This window comes from Ornithorhynchus anatinus, chromosome 19, assembly GCF_004115215.2.
Source record: "Ornithorhynchus anatinus isolate Pmale09 chromosome 19, mOrnAna1.pri.v4, whole genome shotgun sequence".
Lineage (NCBI taxonomy): Eukaryota > Metazoa > Chordata > Mammalia > Monotremata > Ornithorhynchidae > Ornithorhynchus > Ornithorhynchus anatinus.
Window position 1 is genome coordinate 34,678,740 of NC_041746.1, and position 19,330 is coordinate 34,698,069.

Sequence of the window (19,330 nt, forward strand, 5' to 3'; positions counted from 1 at the left end):
AAAGTTGACCTAACCCTGCTTCAAGCAAAGATCTGCTCCCTGGGGTAGTTGCTTTTCAGGGGTAGTCGTCCTGAGAACACAATCCCTGAAGCTTCTCCCAACTCACCTCTGGAGCTTGCCCCCAACCCTTAGTCCCAGATCACTCCTGAAGTTTTTCTCAGTGCCCTGGTCCCAGTCTGCCCTAACCAAGCTCCCCCCACAGAGAATTCTGGGCACTTCTGAAGCATAACCAACTCAGTGATGACAGGGAGCATTGCCATCCTGAGAATGTGTGGGTCAAATTCTCTTCTTTCAGCCCCCTCCTCTTCTCTGAAATCTACACAGGACCCCGATGCAGATTTAAAACAGCACATCCTTCTCCACACTGTGAGCAGAAGTATATATGATGAAAAAATTGAGTTTATTAAGCACTTACTAAGTGCTGAGTTCTGAGATAGATTAAAGAGAATCAGATCCAACTCAATCCCCATTGTCACCCAAGGTTCACAAGAGAGAGCAGGTATTATGTCTCCAGTTTACGGATGAGAAGACGGAGGCCCAGAGAGGTGACTTGCCCAAAATCACTAAGCAGATCAGTGGCAGAGCTGGGATTAGAAGCTGTATCTCCTGACTTCCAGCTCAGGGCTCTTTTCACCAGACCATGTTCTTTCCAGAATGAACTTAGCATTTTGCCCTTTATCTATGGCAGGTGAGAGGTGAGGAGTTGGGATTGTTCATGCTGTTTTAAAAACATGCTGTTTGTTCATGCCTTTTTAAAAACAACTGTTCCTTTCTGACTTTGTCCCTGAACCAAACTGATCAATGTCTCTTTTCAATTTAGAGTTACCAAGTCCTGACGTTTGTGACTGGCCCTGACCTTTGGCATCATCACCTGGCCCCAAACTCTTTGCTCTACTGGTTTTCCTTTCAGCCTCAACCTGTGGAGTAAGTACTGGAAAATGAGAGAAAAGACTGAAGATCCAGTGATCCCTCTTACTATGGAGAGAACAGAGTCCAGATGCCACCAGGCAGAGGTTCCTTGATCTTATTGATAATAATAATAACAATAATGGTATTCCTTAAGTGTTTACTATGTGCCAAGCACTGTTCTAAGCACTGGAGTAGATACAAGCTAATCAGGTTGGATACAGTCCCTATCTCTGATAGGGCTCACAGTCTTAATCCCCATTTTACAGATAAGGGAATTGAGGCACAGAGAAGTTAAGTGACTTGCCCAAGGTCACACAGCAGACAAGTGGTAGATCTGGGATTAGCACCCAGGTCTTTGGTCTCCTAACCCTGTCCAACATTCATCCAGGTGTGGCAGGCAAGATATCCCTCTCCCCTCTCCTCCTTCCCTCCAAGACCAAGAACCCCATAAAGGACAGGGATTGTGTTCCACTTGAGTGTCTTGTATCTACCCCAGAGTTTAACAGAGTGCTAAGCATAGAATAAGGGCTTAGTTAATGTCATCATCATCATTCCCATCATTATCCTGTTATGTGAGGCTACCCAGATTAGGTGTAGGGAGGGACCTCCAATGGGCCATAAGGACTTCTCTTCATCCCCAGACATTGGTGTAGGGTGAAGTTGGTGGACCCAATGCGTGGAAAATATCCCTTTCTTCCCTGGTGCACTTGGGAATCTTTCCTCTTCACAAAAAATGGGCTATGAGTAGAGGTAAGCCTTGCAAGCAAAGCAGTGGCAAAAAAAATCATGCTATTTTGAAAAGAGTCATCTCAAATTAAGTTTACATGTATGATTCTTTATGAGGATTGACTGATTGAGGAAGACAGGTTGCAACATATGAGCAATTGAACAGTGTAACATTTTGCTTACAGGTCCAGAATAGAGCTCAGTTCTTTTACTTGTGGGCTTCTAATTAAATCTTAGTTGTATCATTCATTATGTTATGAAAGAAAAGCTGTTATTCTGGAAATTTTTTATCACAGGAAAACTAGCTGGTCCTTGTAAAGTAACAAATTCATAGAAGAATAAAAGCATGCAGAAAAAGACTCTTGAAAACAAAATGCTTGAAATGGCCACAAACATGAAAAATGACATAATTGTAAAATTACCATAAGTGGTATCTCTTATTGATCCACTTGAATGATTAAAGATACAGACTGCACTTTTTGTTGTAAACCATCAGAATGTGCATGAGTCCAGTGGAGGTCGTAATCTGTGTCCAGAAATGACTGTAGTGCCCGAAAGTTTTCCTGTTATGGTCCACTTTATAATAAAATAGAAACTGCTGCTGCCACCACATGCCAAACCTTACTCATATTTATTAAGCACTTACTTTGTGCAGAGCACTGTACTAAGCACGTGGGAGAATACAGTAGAATAGTAGATACATTACCTGCCCACAAGGAATTTACAGTCTAGAGGGAGAGACAGACATTAAAATGAATTATGGATATGTACATAAGTCCTGTACATATGACTGAGGATGGGTTGAATATTCAGTATTTAAAGGGTACAGATCTTAGTGCATAGGTGCCACAAGAGAGAGGAAGAAGGGGAAATGAGGGCTTAGTCAGGGAAGGCTTCTTGGATAAGTGATTTTAATAAGGTTTTGAAAGTAGGGAGAATGATCCTGTTATGTAGAAAAGGGAAGGGAGTTCCAAGACAGAGGCAGGACTTGGGCAAGAGGTCAGCAGTGAGATAAACAAGAAAGAGTTACACTGAGTAGGTTGGCATTAGAGGAGCAAAGTATAGGGACTAGGTTATAGTAGGAATTCAGCAAAGAAAAATAGGTGTAAGCTCCTAATGGGAAGGGACCATATCTAACATATCTATTATATTATACTCTCCTAAGCACTTAATACAGTGCTCCACACACAAAAAGCACTCAATAAGTATTATTGATTGATCGAGGGGCCAGTGGTAAAGACTCTGTTTGATGTGGAGGTGGTTGGGCAACCACTGGAGGAATGGGGCAATTTGGCAATGTGGACTGAACATTTTTTAGAAAAATTATCCAGGAAGCCTTCCCTGGATGTGTGTACTTCCCTTGGCTCTGTAGACCTTCCCTAACTTTGTAGATACCCTCCTGGCTTTTGAACAGATTTGGTTTCCCTGAAAAGTATACTAAGAGCCTTGGTCTTGACCTGGCTCCAGTGACATGGCCAATCTTGTTAGATGGAGGGGACATTTCTGACCTATTTCCTCTTCATCAGTGGAGTTAAGCCAGACTGGATTAAAAACCTGGTCCTCTCTAACCCACTGCAGGCAGCCAGGCCCAGGAATACCATAGGCATTCTGGCTGCCCTTGTTATAATTTTCTTCTGACCCTCTGGGAAACTCTTTCAACTTAACAGGCCATGAACATCTTGGAAAGTCCTTGAATCATCCAACGGGAGCTGCCGTGCCCTGTTAAGAGGGCTCTGGAAACACATGCACAAGCTTTCCACATGATTAGGAAGCACTGAATAGAATCACTCTGGCCTGGTGATCAACTTGAAAAAGATAGATGAGGTACTAGTCTGCTCCAGGAAATGCTACATCCCCAAGTAGTTCCCCTGGAGTTCCCCTAAAAGAGTCGGGCTGCACAGTCCAGTCTCACACCGGTACTAGAGGAAACAAGATGAAAGAGGTCCGTATGTTCTCAAAGGACACTGTAGATTGACAGCAATGTGGCCTGAAGACAGAAGAACAGAACCAGCGCCAATCCTTGGACAGCTCCATCCCATCAGGGGTCCTGCCTGCGCCAGCAGCTCCAGGTGGGACAGATCCCTAACTTTCCCTCTACACCTCTAACTTCCTGCAAGTCATCCAAACAAACTGCTTATCCATTAATTTACCCCAACTCCATCTGAACCTGCCATTAGTCCAGTGGGAACAAATCTCATATGTTAAACCCCCAGCCCTGGATGAAGGCGTATTTTCTCTGGTTTGATTTGAACCTGTTGTTTTTGGGCTGTAGTCTGTCCTCGAACCAGTGGGGAACGATTCAGGCCTGTGGGATGGAGATGGGGGGGTTGCAATTCATGTCCACCTTAAACACGCTCTTCCTAGTTCTACAAACCTCAATCCTGCCCTCTCTCACTGAGTCTCTCCAGGCAGAGGAGGCTTTCAGTCCTAGCCTCAAGCTTCAGTGCTGATAGACAGTTAGTAGGGCTGAGGTAATATTAGACCACCTACCCGACCAGGAGATCCAGGCCAGCCCCTGCCATTCCATCCAGCTCCACGAGTAGTTTCACTCCCACCTGTCCCTTTCCAACACCTGCACCAATTGTATTCCGCCTTCCATGATTTATAAGGTGGGATCCAGCAGGAAAATGGATGCCGGGCCTGCACAACTACTTTACTGAGAGTCCAAGTGCCACAGACATGAGCAGAGGGAGGAAAAGAAACATAGTCCAAGTGCCACAGACAAGAGCAGAGGGAGGAAAAGAAACATTTTCGAATGTAAAGTGGAATGAAACTTCAAACGATCTGTAACAAAGGGAACTGTTGGGATATAGGCAAGCAGGAATGAGGAGGCTTTTTTTGAGCAGAGGCTTAGAAAGGTCAAGATCAACCAATCAGTCAGTGGTATTTATTGAGTGCTTATTGTGTGTAGAAGATGGCACTAAGCACTTGGAGGAGTACAGTACCACAGTGTTGGTAGACCTGTTCCTGGCCCACAGGGAGCTCACAGTTTTGAGGAAAAGTGCCTACTCCTTAAACCTTGGCAATCACCTTATTCAGGGAAAGAAAAGAAGGAGGGGAGAGAAAAGACTTGCCAAAGGGCAAACTGTTGCACTGTTCAGAACCAGCACTGGGTGAAGTGTGGTGATCAAGCAATTTAATGTTCTTTCTAGCATACTGAAAAGAGGTCTCATATGAATAAAGCCCTTTGTTGACATATCCATCAAAATGTATTTAAGAACACCTTCTTTCAACTATTTCCCATCAGTCAATCAACAAATCTTACTTATTGAGCACTTACTATGTGCAGAGCACCCTACTAAGTGGTACGTGCTTAGGAGAATACACTGTAACAGAAAACAGAGTTGGTAGGCACATTCCCCACCCAAAACAAACTTTACCATCTAGATGGGGAGACAGAAAATTATACAAATAAATGAATTACAGATATGTACATAAGTGCAGTGGGACTCATAAAGAGGTGAATAAAGGGAGCAAATCAAGGAGACTCAGAAGGGTGTGGGAGAAGAGGAAATGAGGGCTTAATAAGGGAAGGCCAAGTGCTAATATAAATAGGCCAAGACTTGGTTTCAGTGTTATATCTCTGAAGAAATTAAAGGCTTGTTCGTGTGTTTTAAGACACTGAATCCTATGAAGGATTTTCAACTGGCTCCTGTTAAAAATTTCCCAGTGTATAGACTGAAAAGTCATGTCCTTAGTTAGTTTAAAGTTTACTTTGTTTACCAACTAGAGGTTGCTCCTTATCCCCTGTTCACTGGCTCTCATGCCAAAGTCCCAGAATTATTAACGAAGCAGTATGGAGCATGATGGTTCTTGCTGTATTCCCTGCAGTGTCTATTTTTGTATTTCAATTCTAACTAGGTATTCAATAATCTGAGCACATGGCAAATCTCTTTAGGAAGATATTCACAGATTGGCTTTGGGAACAGCTTCAACTCTGGACCTTCTGAGGAAGAGGTGCCTCTGAGACAAGCAAGAAAATGTTAGCTTACTAGCATTCACAAAGGGTAGCTGTATTTGTCAGAGAAAGCATTAATTCCATCCCCCTCCTCATATAATTACATCACCAGTCTTATGTGACACTCGAGCTGTTCTTGGGGCATCCAGGAACTGCAGAAGAAGAAAAAACGTGAGGGATGGGATGAAACCTACCAATGCCTGGAGAGATCTGAGTCCAGGCAAGTGATCCTCCTGTATTACTGCATCATCCTCCTTGCTGATCTCCCAGCCTCCTGTCTCTCCCCACTTCAGTCATTCATTCAATTCATTCAATAGTATTTATTGAGCTCTTACTACGTGCAGAGCACTGTACTAAGCGCTTGGAATGTATAATTCCGCAACAGATAGAGACAATCCCTCCCCACTGACGGGCTCACGGTCAAATCGGGGGAGACAGATGGACAAAAGCAAGACAACATAATCACGATTAATAGAATCGCGATAAATAGAATCAGAATCAATAGAATCATTCCATACTTCACTCTTCTACCCGGATCATTTTTCTATAAAAACGTTCAGGGCATGTCACCCCCCCCTCCTCAAAAAACTCCAGTGGTTGTCCATCCACCTCCATATCAAACGAAAACTTTGTATAAGGGAAGGGAAAGGGCTTGGACAGTGGGCTCCCAATCTTCTGCCGACAGTCAATCCCCCGATGACCCGCATTTTGGTTCTCGGGGTCCGGTGTCCCGCACCTCTTCCATCCCTGCCTGTTCCCGGTCAGTTTCCCGGCCAGGGCGGGCGCTGCATCCTCCCTGCTGCAGAGCTGCGGGGCTGCAGACCTCCCGACCACCTGGGCTCCAATCCGCACAGGCCCAGCCCAGCTCAGCCCATCCCCGTCCTGTCCGGTCCTGTCCGTCCCGGACGAGTGCCCGCGAGGGAAAACCTCTGGGAAGGAAAAGGCTGATTTCTGCGGGTCCGGGGGCCGAGGCGGGGGACACGCGGGATCCCAGGGCTGGGACAAGGGGAGAGTGGAGGAGGGGCAGGGGGCGAGGGGCAAGGGGAAGCGAGGCGGGGAGCGAGGGGCGAAGGGAATAATAACAATAATGTTGGTATTTGCTAAGCGCTTACTGTGTGCAGAGCACTGTTCTAAGCGCTGGGGTAGATTTACAGGGTAATCAGGTTGTCCCACTTGGGGCTCACAGTCTTCATCCTCATTTTACAGATGAGGTAACTGAGGCACAGAGACGTTAAGTGACTTGCCCACAGTCACACAGCTGACAAGTGGCAGAGCCGGGATTCGAACCCATGACCTCTGACTCCCAAGCCCGGGCTCTTTCCACTGAGCCACGCTGCTTCAGGTAGGGGAATCGAGGCAAGGGGTGAGGGGGTGGGGAGGCAGGGGGCGAGGGGCGGCGGGGCACGTGGCGGGAAAGGGCTGCCCGGTGGAAGGAACGGTCTGGGGGTGAGGAAGGGGGGTGTGGTCCGGCCGGACCCGGGACCCTCGGAGTGGGGCTGCGGGGCTGCAGGAGGGGGCTGCTGGGCAGCCACAAGGGAAATGTCCCCGGGAGAAAGGCAGTTTCCAGGAGGCCCGGGGATAATAATAATAATGTTGGTATTTGTAAAGTGCTTACTATGTGCCGAGCACTGTTCTAAGCGCTGGGGTAGATACAGGGTTATCAGATTGTTCCACTTGAGGCTCACAGTTAAACCCCATTTTACAGAGGAAGTAACTGAGGCCCAGAGAAGTGAAGTGACTTGCCCACAGTCACACAGCTGACAAGTGGCAGAGCCGGGATTCGAACCCATGACCTCTGACTCCCAAGCCCAGGTTCTTTCCACTGAGCCATGCTGGGATGTCCCCACGGCGGTGTCCCCGCGGGACCGATGTCCGGGACATCCGGGAGGGAGGCGGGTTAGGCTTTCCCGGGAAAAGTTTCCAACTGCGGGGGCTCCGAGCCACCATCCCTCCCCTCCCCCCAAAAGGCCCCCAAAGTCCCCCATCCCCCGCCGTGGGGAGGGTCGCGTCCCGGGCCCGGCCGCGGGCGCCTGCGTCTTGCCGGAGGAGAGATTAATTAAAAGAAATACATGATTAAAAAGTAATGAGTTGAATAAAAATTATCTCCGCTCATTTTCTGATTATGCTAATTGTTAAAAACCCTTCAATCACGCGCCGCAGTCAATGGGCCCTAATGTAGAATTAGCGGCTCTTGATAACTGCAGCCCAACGAACAGCCCCGGCGCCGCGGCCGCTTCGCCGAGCTCAGGAGCCCCGGACGCCCCCTCCTCTCCCTCCCCCCCGGCTTCCCCACACACACACCCCACCCAGGATCTGGCAGGATCTGGATCAACCCCTCTCCCACCTTCAGGAAACACTGGATCCGCTCCCTCTCCCACCTCCAGGAAACCCTGGGTAGCCCCCCGTCCCACCTCCAGGAAACCCTGGATAGCCCCCCGTCCCACCTCCAGGAAACCCTGATGGTCGCACCCCGCTCCTCCCATTCCCCCTCTCGAACCCCATCTATTTCTGCTCCACTTTCCCCTTCGACCCTTGCGGTCCTCCAGGCCTTCTATCTGATGGGGCATAGGGGAAGTGACCCCCCACCCTGGGGAGGTGGGGGACAGCCAGGGAAGTGAAGGCAACAGAGATGAAACGGAGCGGTTTAACCGGGGAACAGTTCAACGCGACCAAGTTTCGGTGCAAGAGGTCGGCAGCGTGATCATTCTCTGACCCCCGCCTCGCCTCTCACCGCCCCCTCCGCCGCCCCAGCACAGGGGCGAGTGTATACACGCCTGGGTTTGTGTAAGCCTGCGTGTGCTCTTGTGTGAATGGGTTTATGTTTGGGTGGGTTTTTACCTGTTTACCTGTTTATTTCGGGAACTAAATAAAAGCACTGAGTAGTGGTGGAAGCGTCGAACAGGGTCGAATGGGGCCAGAAAGCCAAGTGGGGTGAAGGGGATGTGAAGGGATGAAGTTGGGAGATTTGGGGGCAGGGGTACAGGAGGTGGAGGTGCAGTGGAGGGAGGTGGAGCGCAGTGGGGGGGTGGCAGCAGGCAGTGGAGGGCAGCAGTGAGTGGTGTGGAGTCCAGGGGAGGGATGCAGTGGGATGATGTGGAGTGCAGTGGATGGTGTGGGCATAGTGGGGTGCAGGAGTAAATGGGAGGGGGAGCGATAGGCAGTGTGGAGGACGGTGGCATTTGCTCACAGTAGGTGGTGTGGAGTGAATTGTGTAGTACGTAGTGGGGTGAAGGAAAACAATGGGATGGGTTTGCAGTGGGTGGTAGGGAGTGCAGTGAAGGATGCAGCAAAGGAGTGCCCAGGAGTGGTGAGGAATTGAGGAGATGCAGTGGGTGCAGTAAGCTGTGCAGTGTGGTGGAGAACGATAGGGGCAGTGTAGGGTGCAGTAGAGGAATGCAATAGGGGTAAATTCACAGAGGGTGGTGTGGAGAGCAGAGGAAGGGTGCGATGGGTGTCCCACATAGGGCTCACAATCTTAATCTCCATTTTTACAGATGAGGTAACTGAGGCACAGAAAAGTGAAGTGACTTCCCCAGGGTCACACAGCAGATGAGTGGCGAAGCTGGGATTAGAATTCGGTTCCTTCTGACTTCCAGGTCAGTACAGGGAGGGGTAGGGGCGCGGTGTGGAATGCAGTAGGAGAGAGAAGCCAGCCGTCCAGCAGAGTTCTTGTCTTTCAGCAGGAGGAGCCTGGTACCTCGGGAGTTTCGGATTCGTTTTTCAGCCTTTCCTTTAGGCTCATCGACGGATCCTGGCGAACGGGGCGGGAGGAAGGGGGCTAGGGGAAAAGGGCGCCGGGGGAACTGAGCTGGACACAGAGGAAAGGGAAGAAGTGAGAGAAGAGAGAGCGATGATGCCGGCCCCTTCCTCCGTTGGCCGCCCCCCAACCCCCTTGCCGGACAATCATCGCCATCAAACGGAGACCGCGGTTGTCCGAGCCCTCGGGCCCAGCCGTGTGAACTGTCCCGTCGCTGGAGGAACCCAGGGCTGGGGGTCTGAGGGGCTGAGGCTCGGGCTGAGGCTGAGGCTGAGGCTGAGTGGGGCTGGACAGAGGCTGAGGGGGGCTGAGGCTGGGGTTGGGGATGAGGCTGAGGAGGGCTGCGGCTGGGGTGCGGGGTTCTCAGAGTGAGAAGCCTAATCCCAAAGCCGCACTGCCGGAACGTTATAGGCCTGCAGCGTGCAGGAGGTGGCTAGAGGGGTCGGGCCTGGGGCCGGGGCCGGGATCGGGGCCGGGGTCGGAGCCAGGACGGCCCTGGCAGAGTTGGGGCATCATCTCGGGGCTAAGGACGCAGCATGAGCAGTTCCCCCCACTGCCCACCACTGAGCGCGGGCGTACCTGCGGGCGGGTCTGTGAGTGCATGCGGGATTTTGCGGGTGCTATGAGTGTGTCTATGGAAGTGAGGATGGGTTAGCGGGAATAGATCGGGGGTGTGGGGGGATGTGTATGTATGCGTACATATGTACACAAGTATAAGCTTGTTTGCGAGTGCACATGTGTGCCTGAGAGTGGCTATGAGGGTATATATGATTCTCGCCCAGGAGCTTAGCCGGCCTGTCGCAGCCTAACTCCCAGGGGGAAGAGGGAGAGAGAGCTCACCTTTCAGTGCAGTATTTTGGTGTAGAGGATTGCTTCTAATTTTTGGGGGTTTTTCTCGTCCTTTCAAAAGAACAATTTTCCTTTATCAGGCTTTACTTTTCTACCCACTCGCCCACGACTCCCCCTTCACCCCCCAAGCTGGAACCTCTCCTCGGGCTAAGCATAGAGGGGGAGTTGGGGGCAACTGGACTCCTCTATTTGCGGGCACGGTTAAGCTGAGGATCATTTTAATAAATAACAATGAGCGGGAATGGCATCTAGAGGGTTTGTCGGCAGCATTTAAAAGCCAATAGAGTTTATAATTCTACTCTATCATTTCTTATTGATTAGCGTAATCAAGATAAAAAGCTAGCCGGGCTCGGGGAATATCATTAAGATAAGAGTCAGTTAATTCCGCGGCGGCGGGGTAATGGGGCTGGAATGAAGAGTTCATTTGCATGAGACACTGAGCCCGGTAACAGGGGGACAAAAATCACTAATTAGGACAGCCGAGTGTCGCCATCTCTTCAAGCACCTTTCGAGATCAGGAATGAGGCAGAGACTCCACTTTTATGTAAATCTAGGGAAGGACATCACGCTCACGGGGTTTGCCTTTTGAGGAGCGATACCACCGCCCCCGAGTGCCCATGGAGAGAGCAGGACGGGTCTTAGGGGGCTGTGGGGCCCGGGGGTGAGGTCTCGAGGTGTAAGTAATAGTAGTAGTAGTAGCGATCTGTGTGCAGAGCACTGTACTAAGCGTTGAAAAAAAATTGCACGGAGTCTGTCTCCCCCGATTAGACTGTAAGCCCGTCAAATGGCAGGGACTGTCTCTATCTGTTGCCGACTTGTTCATTCCAAGCGCTTAGTACAGTGCTCTGCACATAGTAAGCGCTCAATAAATACTATTGAATGAATGAATGAATTTCAGTTAGAGCTAATCCCTGTCCTAAACGGGGCTCACAATCTAAAACTACTACTAATAATAATAATGGTATTTATTAAACGCTTACTATGTACCAGGCACTGTACTAAGCACTGGCGTGGATACAAACAAATCCGCTTGGACACAGTCCTTAGTCCTACGCGGGGTTCACAGTCTCAATCCCCATTTTACAGATGAGGTAACTGAGGCACAGAGAAGTGAGGTGACTTGCCCAAGGTCACACAGCAGACAAGTGGCGGAGCCGGGATTAGAACCCACGTCCTCTGACTCCTCAGCCCGTACTCTTGACATTAAGCCATGCAGCTCGCCCGCTCAGGGTCGGACTCGTCGGTTCCCGCGGCCTCCTGCGAGGCCCGTGCAGGTCGAGGCCGTGAGGGTCCGTCTGCAAATCGGAAGGAGCAGGGGGTGGCCCGGGGAGCGGAGAGGGTGGAGAGGGAAGCCTTTGGATTTAGCAAGGCGTGGTGGATAGAGTACGGACCTGGGAGTCAGAAAGTCGTTGGTTCTAATCCCGGCTCTGCCATTGGTCTGCTGTGTGACCTTGGGCAAGTCACCTCACTTCTCTGTGCTAGTTACCTCATCTGTAAAATGGGGATTAAGACTGTGAGCCCCATGTGGGACCACCTGGTAAACTTAGAACAGAGCTGGGCACATAGTAAGCGCTTAACAAATACCATCATTATTATTATTATTATTACTGGCCGGGCCACCGTCTTCCAGGCCCCGGGGGACGGAGGGAGAGTTCGGGGTTCTCGTGGCCCAGGAAGGGAGGACGAGGAGAAGTACATAGCCATTCGACATTCACCCCACCCTCAGTCCCACAGCCCTTAGGTTTACATTCGAGATTTATCTTACTGTCTTTTTGCCCCTCTAGACTGTAAACCCGTTGAGGGAGGGGATTGTCTCTCTCTATTGCTGTATTGTACTTTCCAAGCGCTTAGTACAGTGCTCTGCACACAGAAAGCGCTCATTAAATACGATTGAATTAATGAATGAACATGTGTACCAACTCTGCTGTGTTGTTCTCTATCAAGCACTTAGTACAATGCTCTGCACATTGTAAGCCCTCAATAAATATCACTGATTGAGTGAGTGATTGACAAAGAAGCACCGCCCCCCGCCCTCCCATCAAAGACAATAAATCCTGATCGCTGTCCTTGGCTCCGAGACGTGGAGAGGAAGGAAGCCTTGAGATTTGAGACTGGTTTTTGCCCCCTCCATCACTCTCCCCGCCCCCGACACTCTCTCTGCCCTCTCTCCAACCGCGGTAATTCCCATCCACCCGCATATCCCATGAAGCAGAATAATAATAATAATAATGGTATTTGTTAAGTGCTTACTCTGTGCCCAGCGCCGTTCTAAACTCTGGGGTAGATACAAGGTGATCAAGTTGCCCCACGTGGGCACAGTCTTAATCCCCAATTAACAGATGAGGTAACTGAGGCACAGAGTAGTTTAGTGGCTTGCCCAAGGTCACACAGCGGACAGATGGCGGAGCCGGGACTAGAACCCACATTCTCTGACTCTCAAGCCCATGCTCTTTCCACTAAGCCAGGCAGAATAGCATCCAAACGAAAGTTTTCTAATCTCAAAACTCCAAAACTTGGCCTCTGGCCGGTTTCATCAAGGTAAATCAAAGCAGAAACGTTGAACTTAAAAAATAATTTTTTTAGGGCCAAAGGGTTAAGCAGAAAAGCACATTTCCTTTTTAATAGTTATTTTTGTGGAACTGGGGTCTTTAAAGATTGAGAAACACGACAGAACCTTCTGGGCCCATCTGCTTTAAAACTCCAAACAGAACTCGCCTGGTTTGGGCGGGGAGGTGCGGGGAGAGAGGGTCTCTCTCCCAGTCCCAACTCTGAAAGAGGAGCAGAGAATTGAGAATTCCGCAAGAGAATCGGAAGCCTAGATTGGGGTCGGCCCTGCTCCCGGCGAGCAGACAAGGAGTGGGCAGTTGTGATGCGTCTCCCCAGGCCGCTGCCCCGGCGGACACCGGCGTCCCCACCGCCCAGCCTCCTCCGGTGGCGACCCTGGGCTTGTCGGCACTGACTTTGTGTTCCCCGGCCGCGGCCTCGCGGCGCAGCGATCAAGCCTCTCACGGTTAATTGCAGGTGTCAGCGTGGAAAGAAAGGGGCTGTGCCCGCAGCCCCCCAAGCTTGGGCCGGTCCTGCCGGTCCTCCTCCCTCCGCCACCTCCGCGGGCCCCGGGACCCCCCACGGCTGAGAGCCACCGAGGCCCCTGCTGCCCACGCAGACACCCGCACACACACACACACGCCTACGAGGCGGCTTGCGCACAAACAGGCACATGTATCACACACACAAATACACGCTCTCCAGCCATGTACGTGGGCCTACTGTATTCCAAGCAAATGAACCTGCACACACCTCTAGAAGCAAGAATGCCAACGTCCACTCACACACAGACACACACGGACACACACACACACTCAGGTTCTCGCAGAGACTCAGCCAGTCTAACAGCCGCCTAGAGGGTCACGCACACACAAACTCAAGCGAAGTACCGCACACATAGTCGCACACACAATGTCACACACCCAGCCCTACACACACGCACACACATACACACACAGTGTTATACACACAATCGCTCCCACACAGGCTCACACCCTCAGGCTCGTTTAGCAGCAGTGATTACATACACACTTTGCAGTTCTCCCCGCCGCCCCCCTCGTTCTTGGAACTTTTTGTCTCTCTCTGCGTCTCGTTACTGCCCCAGGACCCTTTCCCCCCCTCAACCCCTCCCTTCACTCCCCCTCCCCTCCCCCCCAACACACACAGAATAAAGTCAGTCTGTATTTAATGGTTATGGCGGATGTGAGGGGGATTTGGCAAACGAAGGGGCCTTTTTGCTCTCCGATATTGCTCCTGACGTCGTGTGAGTCTCCCAAGTCACTCGGCCCCACAGTCTTGGGCGGAGTCTGACTCGCATGACAAGCGGGCGGATTCCTCAGTTCATCGCTGGGAAATGGAGCGGCTGATAATAGAGATTTCGCTTTCATTTTTTACGCTTGACTTGGTTATTGTTGCTTTTCTTTTCCAGTGATTCCTCCTGAGGATTAGCCCTGACTCCCCCACTTCTGGCGGCCGCAGTGGCCCGAGCCGGGTGACAATTGACGGGGATCAAGGGATTGTCCTTCTGTGTTCTGCGTCCCTCTGGGTCCCCTTGCGTCCCTCGGCTTGTTCCTCAGTGTGTCCCTCTGCATCCCTGTGTGCCCCTCTATGCCCTTGTGTATCCTTCTCTATCTCTCTGCCTTCCTCTGAGTCTCTGTGTGTCCTCCCCTCCCCGCCCCCCCCCCGCCCCCGCCGTGTGTGCCTCTGTATCTCTGTGTCCCTGCATGTATCCCTGGATGTCTCTGTCTGCCTCTCTGCGTCCCTTCGAGTGTCCCTCTGCCTTCCGTATGTGTACCTCTGTGCACATGTGCCCCTGGTTTCCCCCGGGTGTCTCTGGGTGCCTCTATGAACCTGCGCGACCGCTCGGGGCCAGTACAGCAAAATCAATCTTCAAGGTCCGAGGGAGAGTGAGTGAAAGACGAGAGGCTGGCGGGTCAGTCCACTGAAAACAGCTAGTCCAAATTGCTTCCAAGTTTCTTAATGAAAGGTAGCGGCTGCTGCAATCAGCGGCTTTTTGGAGGATTACGGAGCGGGAAAGAGTGTGCGAGGAGGGTGGAGGGAAGGGGTGGGGGAAAGTACAAGGGCAGGAGGAAAAGCGCCAAGCGGTTTGGGGAGTCGAGGCAGGGAGATGAAGGCGCTTCAGTGGAGAAGTGCGGCGGCCCGAGGGAAGGGACGGGTCAGTGCGGGGACAGACAGACACGAACATCCTAACCTACGCCGCGCCTAGTCGCGGTTTCCCTGCTTTAGAGTCCAGCGGTCTGTCCATTTACACGGAACCGGGAAAGTCGGGGAAAGGCGAGGGGAAAAGTGGGTAGCGGGAGCGCGGCACACACCCGGAAAGGCGAGAGGGAAAAGGAGAAGGGGGAATAAAAAAATAGGAAGGAAGGAAAAAACGAACTGAGGAAAGAAAGGAGGAAGCCGAGGAGAGGGGAATGGGACTGGGAAGGAGAGAGAGAGAAAAAAAAAATTCCCCACGAAGTAATCCAAAGGAATCTAGAGCCTCGGAGATCTGAGCACTCAGAATGAGTGTAAGCACTTGGGATAGGGAGAGCGGGGTAAGGGGACCTCTCCTTAAGGCTGAGCATGAGGAAAGGGTCGGGAACGGGGGTCCTAGTCCCTCTGAGGATGGGCCATTCCTTCCCCATCCTCTAGACAGCCGGTCCTGGCAGCCACCCTCCGGCTCTGTTCATGGGGAACGGCGCCTAGTTTCCGCTCTCTCAGCGTGGGTTTGTGGCAAGCGTATGAGTTTGGGAGTCAGAGGACGTAGGTTCTAATCCCGGCTCCGCCACTTGTCTGTTGTGTGACCTTGGGCAAGCCACTTAACTTCTCTGTGCCTCAATTCCCGCACCTGTAAAATGGGGATTAAGACTGTGAGGTCCACGTGGGACAACCTGAATATCTTGTATCTATCCCAGTGCTTAAAACATAGCGCTTAACGAATACCATAATTATTATTATTATTCAGGGCCCCAGGAGGAGACTGCTTAGGGTGGACTGACTTCCCTCCGGGGGGAGAGGGTGCCCGGGGAACCCCCAGGTCCTCCCCAGGCTGGAGCCATTACAGCGGGAGGTCTGCCCGTAGGCATCTCCCCCACCCGCGCCCGCAACCGCCGGCCTCGGCCTCGGCCTCCGCCTCCAAACCGGCCAAGTTCAGTTCTCAGCTTTGGCTCCCGGGCAGCTGGTGTCCCTCCAACCTTACCCCACAGCCCGAGGACACCTAGCGCAAAATTCCTCTGATCCCCACTTCCCCTTCGCTAGTATCCCCATCCACATAGCAACCCCAGCACTTAGTCCAGTACCCGGCACAGAGTAAGCGCCTAACAAATACCACTATTATTATACATATCCACGCGCTACAGCTCTGCTGCGTTGCCGAGCCTTCCCAGGACAAATATTTTTGCTCCTTTGCCGGATCCTATGGACCCCAAAAAGCACCTGTAGTGGGCAGCCGTGACCTCGAGGTCAGATGTGAGGGGGTTCGCTCGCTCAGTTGGCCCCATTGGCTAAAGTTTACCGATTTAAGAGGGTTGAGAAGGAATTGTTTCAGAAATAAATAACCACACTAGCAAGTGTATGTGCCTTGAGAAGCCAGCTGAAGTGAAGAAGGGCAGTGAAATGGCCGGACAGAGCAAGATGGGGAAAGGGAAGAAAGGGGGAGACCCCAGGGGAAAAAAGAAAACGGAGGGAAAAGTCGCCCTCCCTCTTTCTCGCGTCCCCTCTCTCCTCCTCCTTTCTCCTCTCTCTCTCCCTCCTCCTCCTCCCTCCTCCTCCCTTTCCCTCTCTCTCGCTCCCTCCCTCCCTCCCGGCACAGCCAAGGGCCATTTAACTTTGTTTCTCGGCCGCTTGACAACGCTATCATCGCTTTGATGGGAACTCCTCAAGGTGGCAGAGTTCTGAACTTAGCCCCCTTTTCAAACTAACTCCCTGCCTCCTTGTTAGTGCCCAGTTCTGAACTTCTGAAGAGTATTTTTGTGAGTCAGGACTCATTCACTGGGGCTCTTTGTGGGAGTTTCTTCCTTTGAGCCTCAGTGTTACACCAATTAAAGGGCGACGTGCTGTAAATGTAATGGGCCGAGGAGCGATTGTTTTTGACGAACAACAAAACACATAGACCCACCCCTTAGATTAGGCCGTTGAAGGGAGGTTGGGGCCGGTCAGCTTGTTGAATAGATCACGGCTGTAATTCTGAGGACTCCGGTGGAAAAAAAAAGTATCTCTCCCCCAACGCCTTCTGGTCTCCCCCACTCCCAAGCCTACGATTCCCCCCGACGTTCCCCAGATCACCGCCCCCTCTGGCTCCCCTTCCCTTCCTGCTCCCCCCACCAACCCCAAGTCCTTTCCCTCCACCCCTGGCACCCCAGCTCCCTAGGAAAGAAGAAATAAGCAACGGTCTTGGGAGGATTTGGAATGCGGGGGGTTCCCTGGTAATGGGTCTGGTCTGCCCGCAGAAATCATGCCAGATGGGTGTCCCTCCCTCTCCCCAGGGAATCAGGGTGGGTCGGGATGGGCCTGGCGAGAAGGTGCTTGGGTGGGACCGGGGCCCTCAACCTTCTCCGCCAGTCAGCACCCCAGCGAGGTGGGTGGCGTTTAGCCAAACTCGGGAAGCCCAAACCCTGGCACCCTGCAGCTTTTCCCTCCGCACCCTCAACCATCATCCCGCAGCTCCTCTGCCGCTTCCCTAGCTCTCCTCTCCCCGCCTCTCGACGCACATATAGGACTAAGTCCAGTCGCATCCTACTGTGTGCAGAGCGCTGTGCTGAGTCTGGTCTCGGCAAATGCTCTGGAGCTCCGGGGGGCGGGAGAGGAGAGGAGGGGGAGCCGGCCGAGGCCGCAAAGGGCCTGTGGGAGCGTGGGGTGGGGCAGGAGAAGCGGCCTCGGGAGCAGGCCTTGGACTCCCTTTGCAGGCAACCCGGCGGCTCTTCAGCGTCAGACAATTCCCAGGCTCCCCCAAGGACCATGGCTCTCTCCCTCCCCCACTCCATCTTCCTACATCCTTCCCTCTCCTTCCTTCTTTCTTTCCTCTCCCCTTCCTTCCCCCCCCTCCTGCCCCCGAGGGGCAGGGCCGCGGCCCTTTCTCCGCCAATCCTGGGACAGATTCCGTGGCTCCTGTCGCCGCCGTGTGATGCGTTGAAAGAGACTTCCCTAAAAACCTCATCCTGCGGGATTCATTTACAAAGCCAGGTCACAGTGTAGGGCCAGACGGAAATCCAGAGGGGTGTCCGGGACCTCAGACCTCAGCAGGTGCCTTTCTTTAAACCCTATGTCGTTTACAGAGTCCATCTCACCTCCTCCAATCAGTCAGATTAGAACGTGGCCTAGTGGATAGAGAACGGGCCTGGAAGTCAGAAGGACCTGGGTTCTAATCCTGACTCCACCATTTGCCTGCTGTGTGACCTTGGGCAAGTCACTTAACTTCTCTGTCCTTCACTTACCTTATCTGTAAAATAGGAATTAAGGCTGAGAGCCCCATTTGGGACAGGGACTGTGTACAACCTGATTAGCTTGTATCTACCCTAGCGCTTAGGATAGTGCTTGACTCATAGTAAGCACTTAACAAATATCATTATTATTTTATCCCAGGTCCTTCTGACTTCCAGGCCCATACTCTATCCACTAGACTATGCTGTTTCTTTCTCTTGCTCCCATGATTTACAAATCTTTTCTATTTTTCTCCTCTTTAGAGTGTAAGCTGTTTGAGAGCAGGAAACTAGCACCTTTCTGCTGCTCTACTTTTCCAAGCGCCCAAATTAACACTTTTCATTAATTCGGCACCCAAAAAGTACCATTGTTCAATCATTGGATGGAATAATGGAATGAGAATGGGCAATCCGCTCAATAAATACTATTGATAATCCACTAGTCAGGATTCCCTTACACGTCTTTTCTTGGTCTGTGGAGAGCAGGCACCTCTTTGAGCCTTGGGGTCCCTGGATGAAAAATGCAGATAGTTGCTACCTGACCCCCAGGCCTGAGGCAAGGAGACTGATGGACTGATGTTTCCAGCGTCACCCTCCTGGCACCTTGCTGATTGAAGTCCAGTTCATTCATTCATTCATTCAATAGTATTTATTGAGCGCTTACTATGTGCAGAGCACTGTACTAAGCGCTTGGGATGAACAGGTCGGCAACAGATAGAGACAGTCCTTGCCAACCTAGTTATGTGGAATTCATACACTAAGTACTGGTCAACTAATATAAGGGTTCTGACAGCCTCCCTGGAATGCAGGCTCAGATAGCCTGCCTGCACTGGACTGAGGGCCCTTCAGTGGCCTAACCAGGCCAGTCTGTAGCAGCACTGCTATTGCCTCTTCCCTTTGCCCAGGTTTATCACTGGTCCCTGGAATACCCACTGACTTCTCTCTTCCCTGCACTCTTCTCCCTTTTCTTTCTTTTTTCTTCCCCTTCTCCTCCCTCATCCCCTCCCCTCTTTTCTCTCTCACCTCTCTTCCTCTTGTCTCTCTTTTATCTCCCCGATCTCCATGTTTTTCTTCTTCTCCTCTCCTTTCACTTCATTCCTCTCTTCTCTCCTCCCTTCTCTCTTATAATAATAATAATGTTGGTATTTGTTAAGCGCTTACTATGTGCCG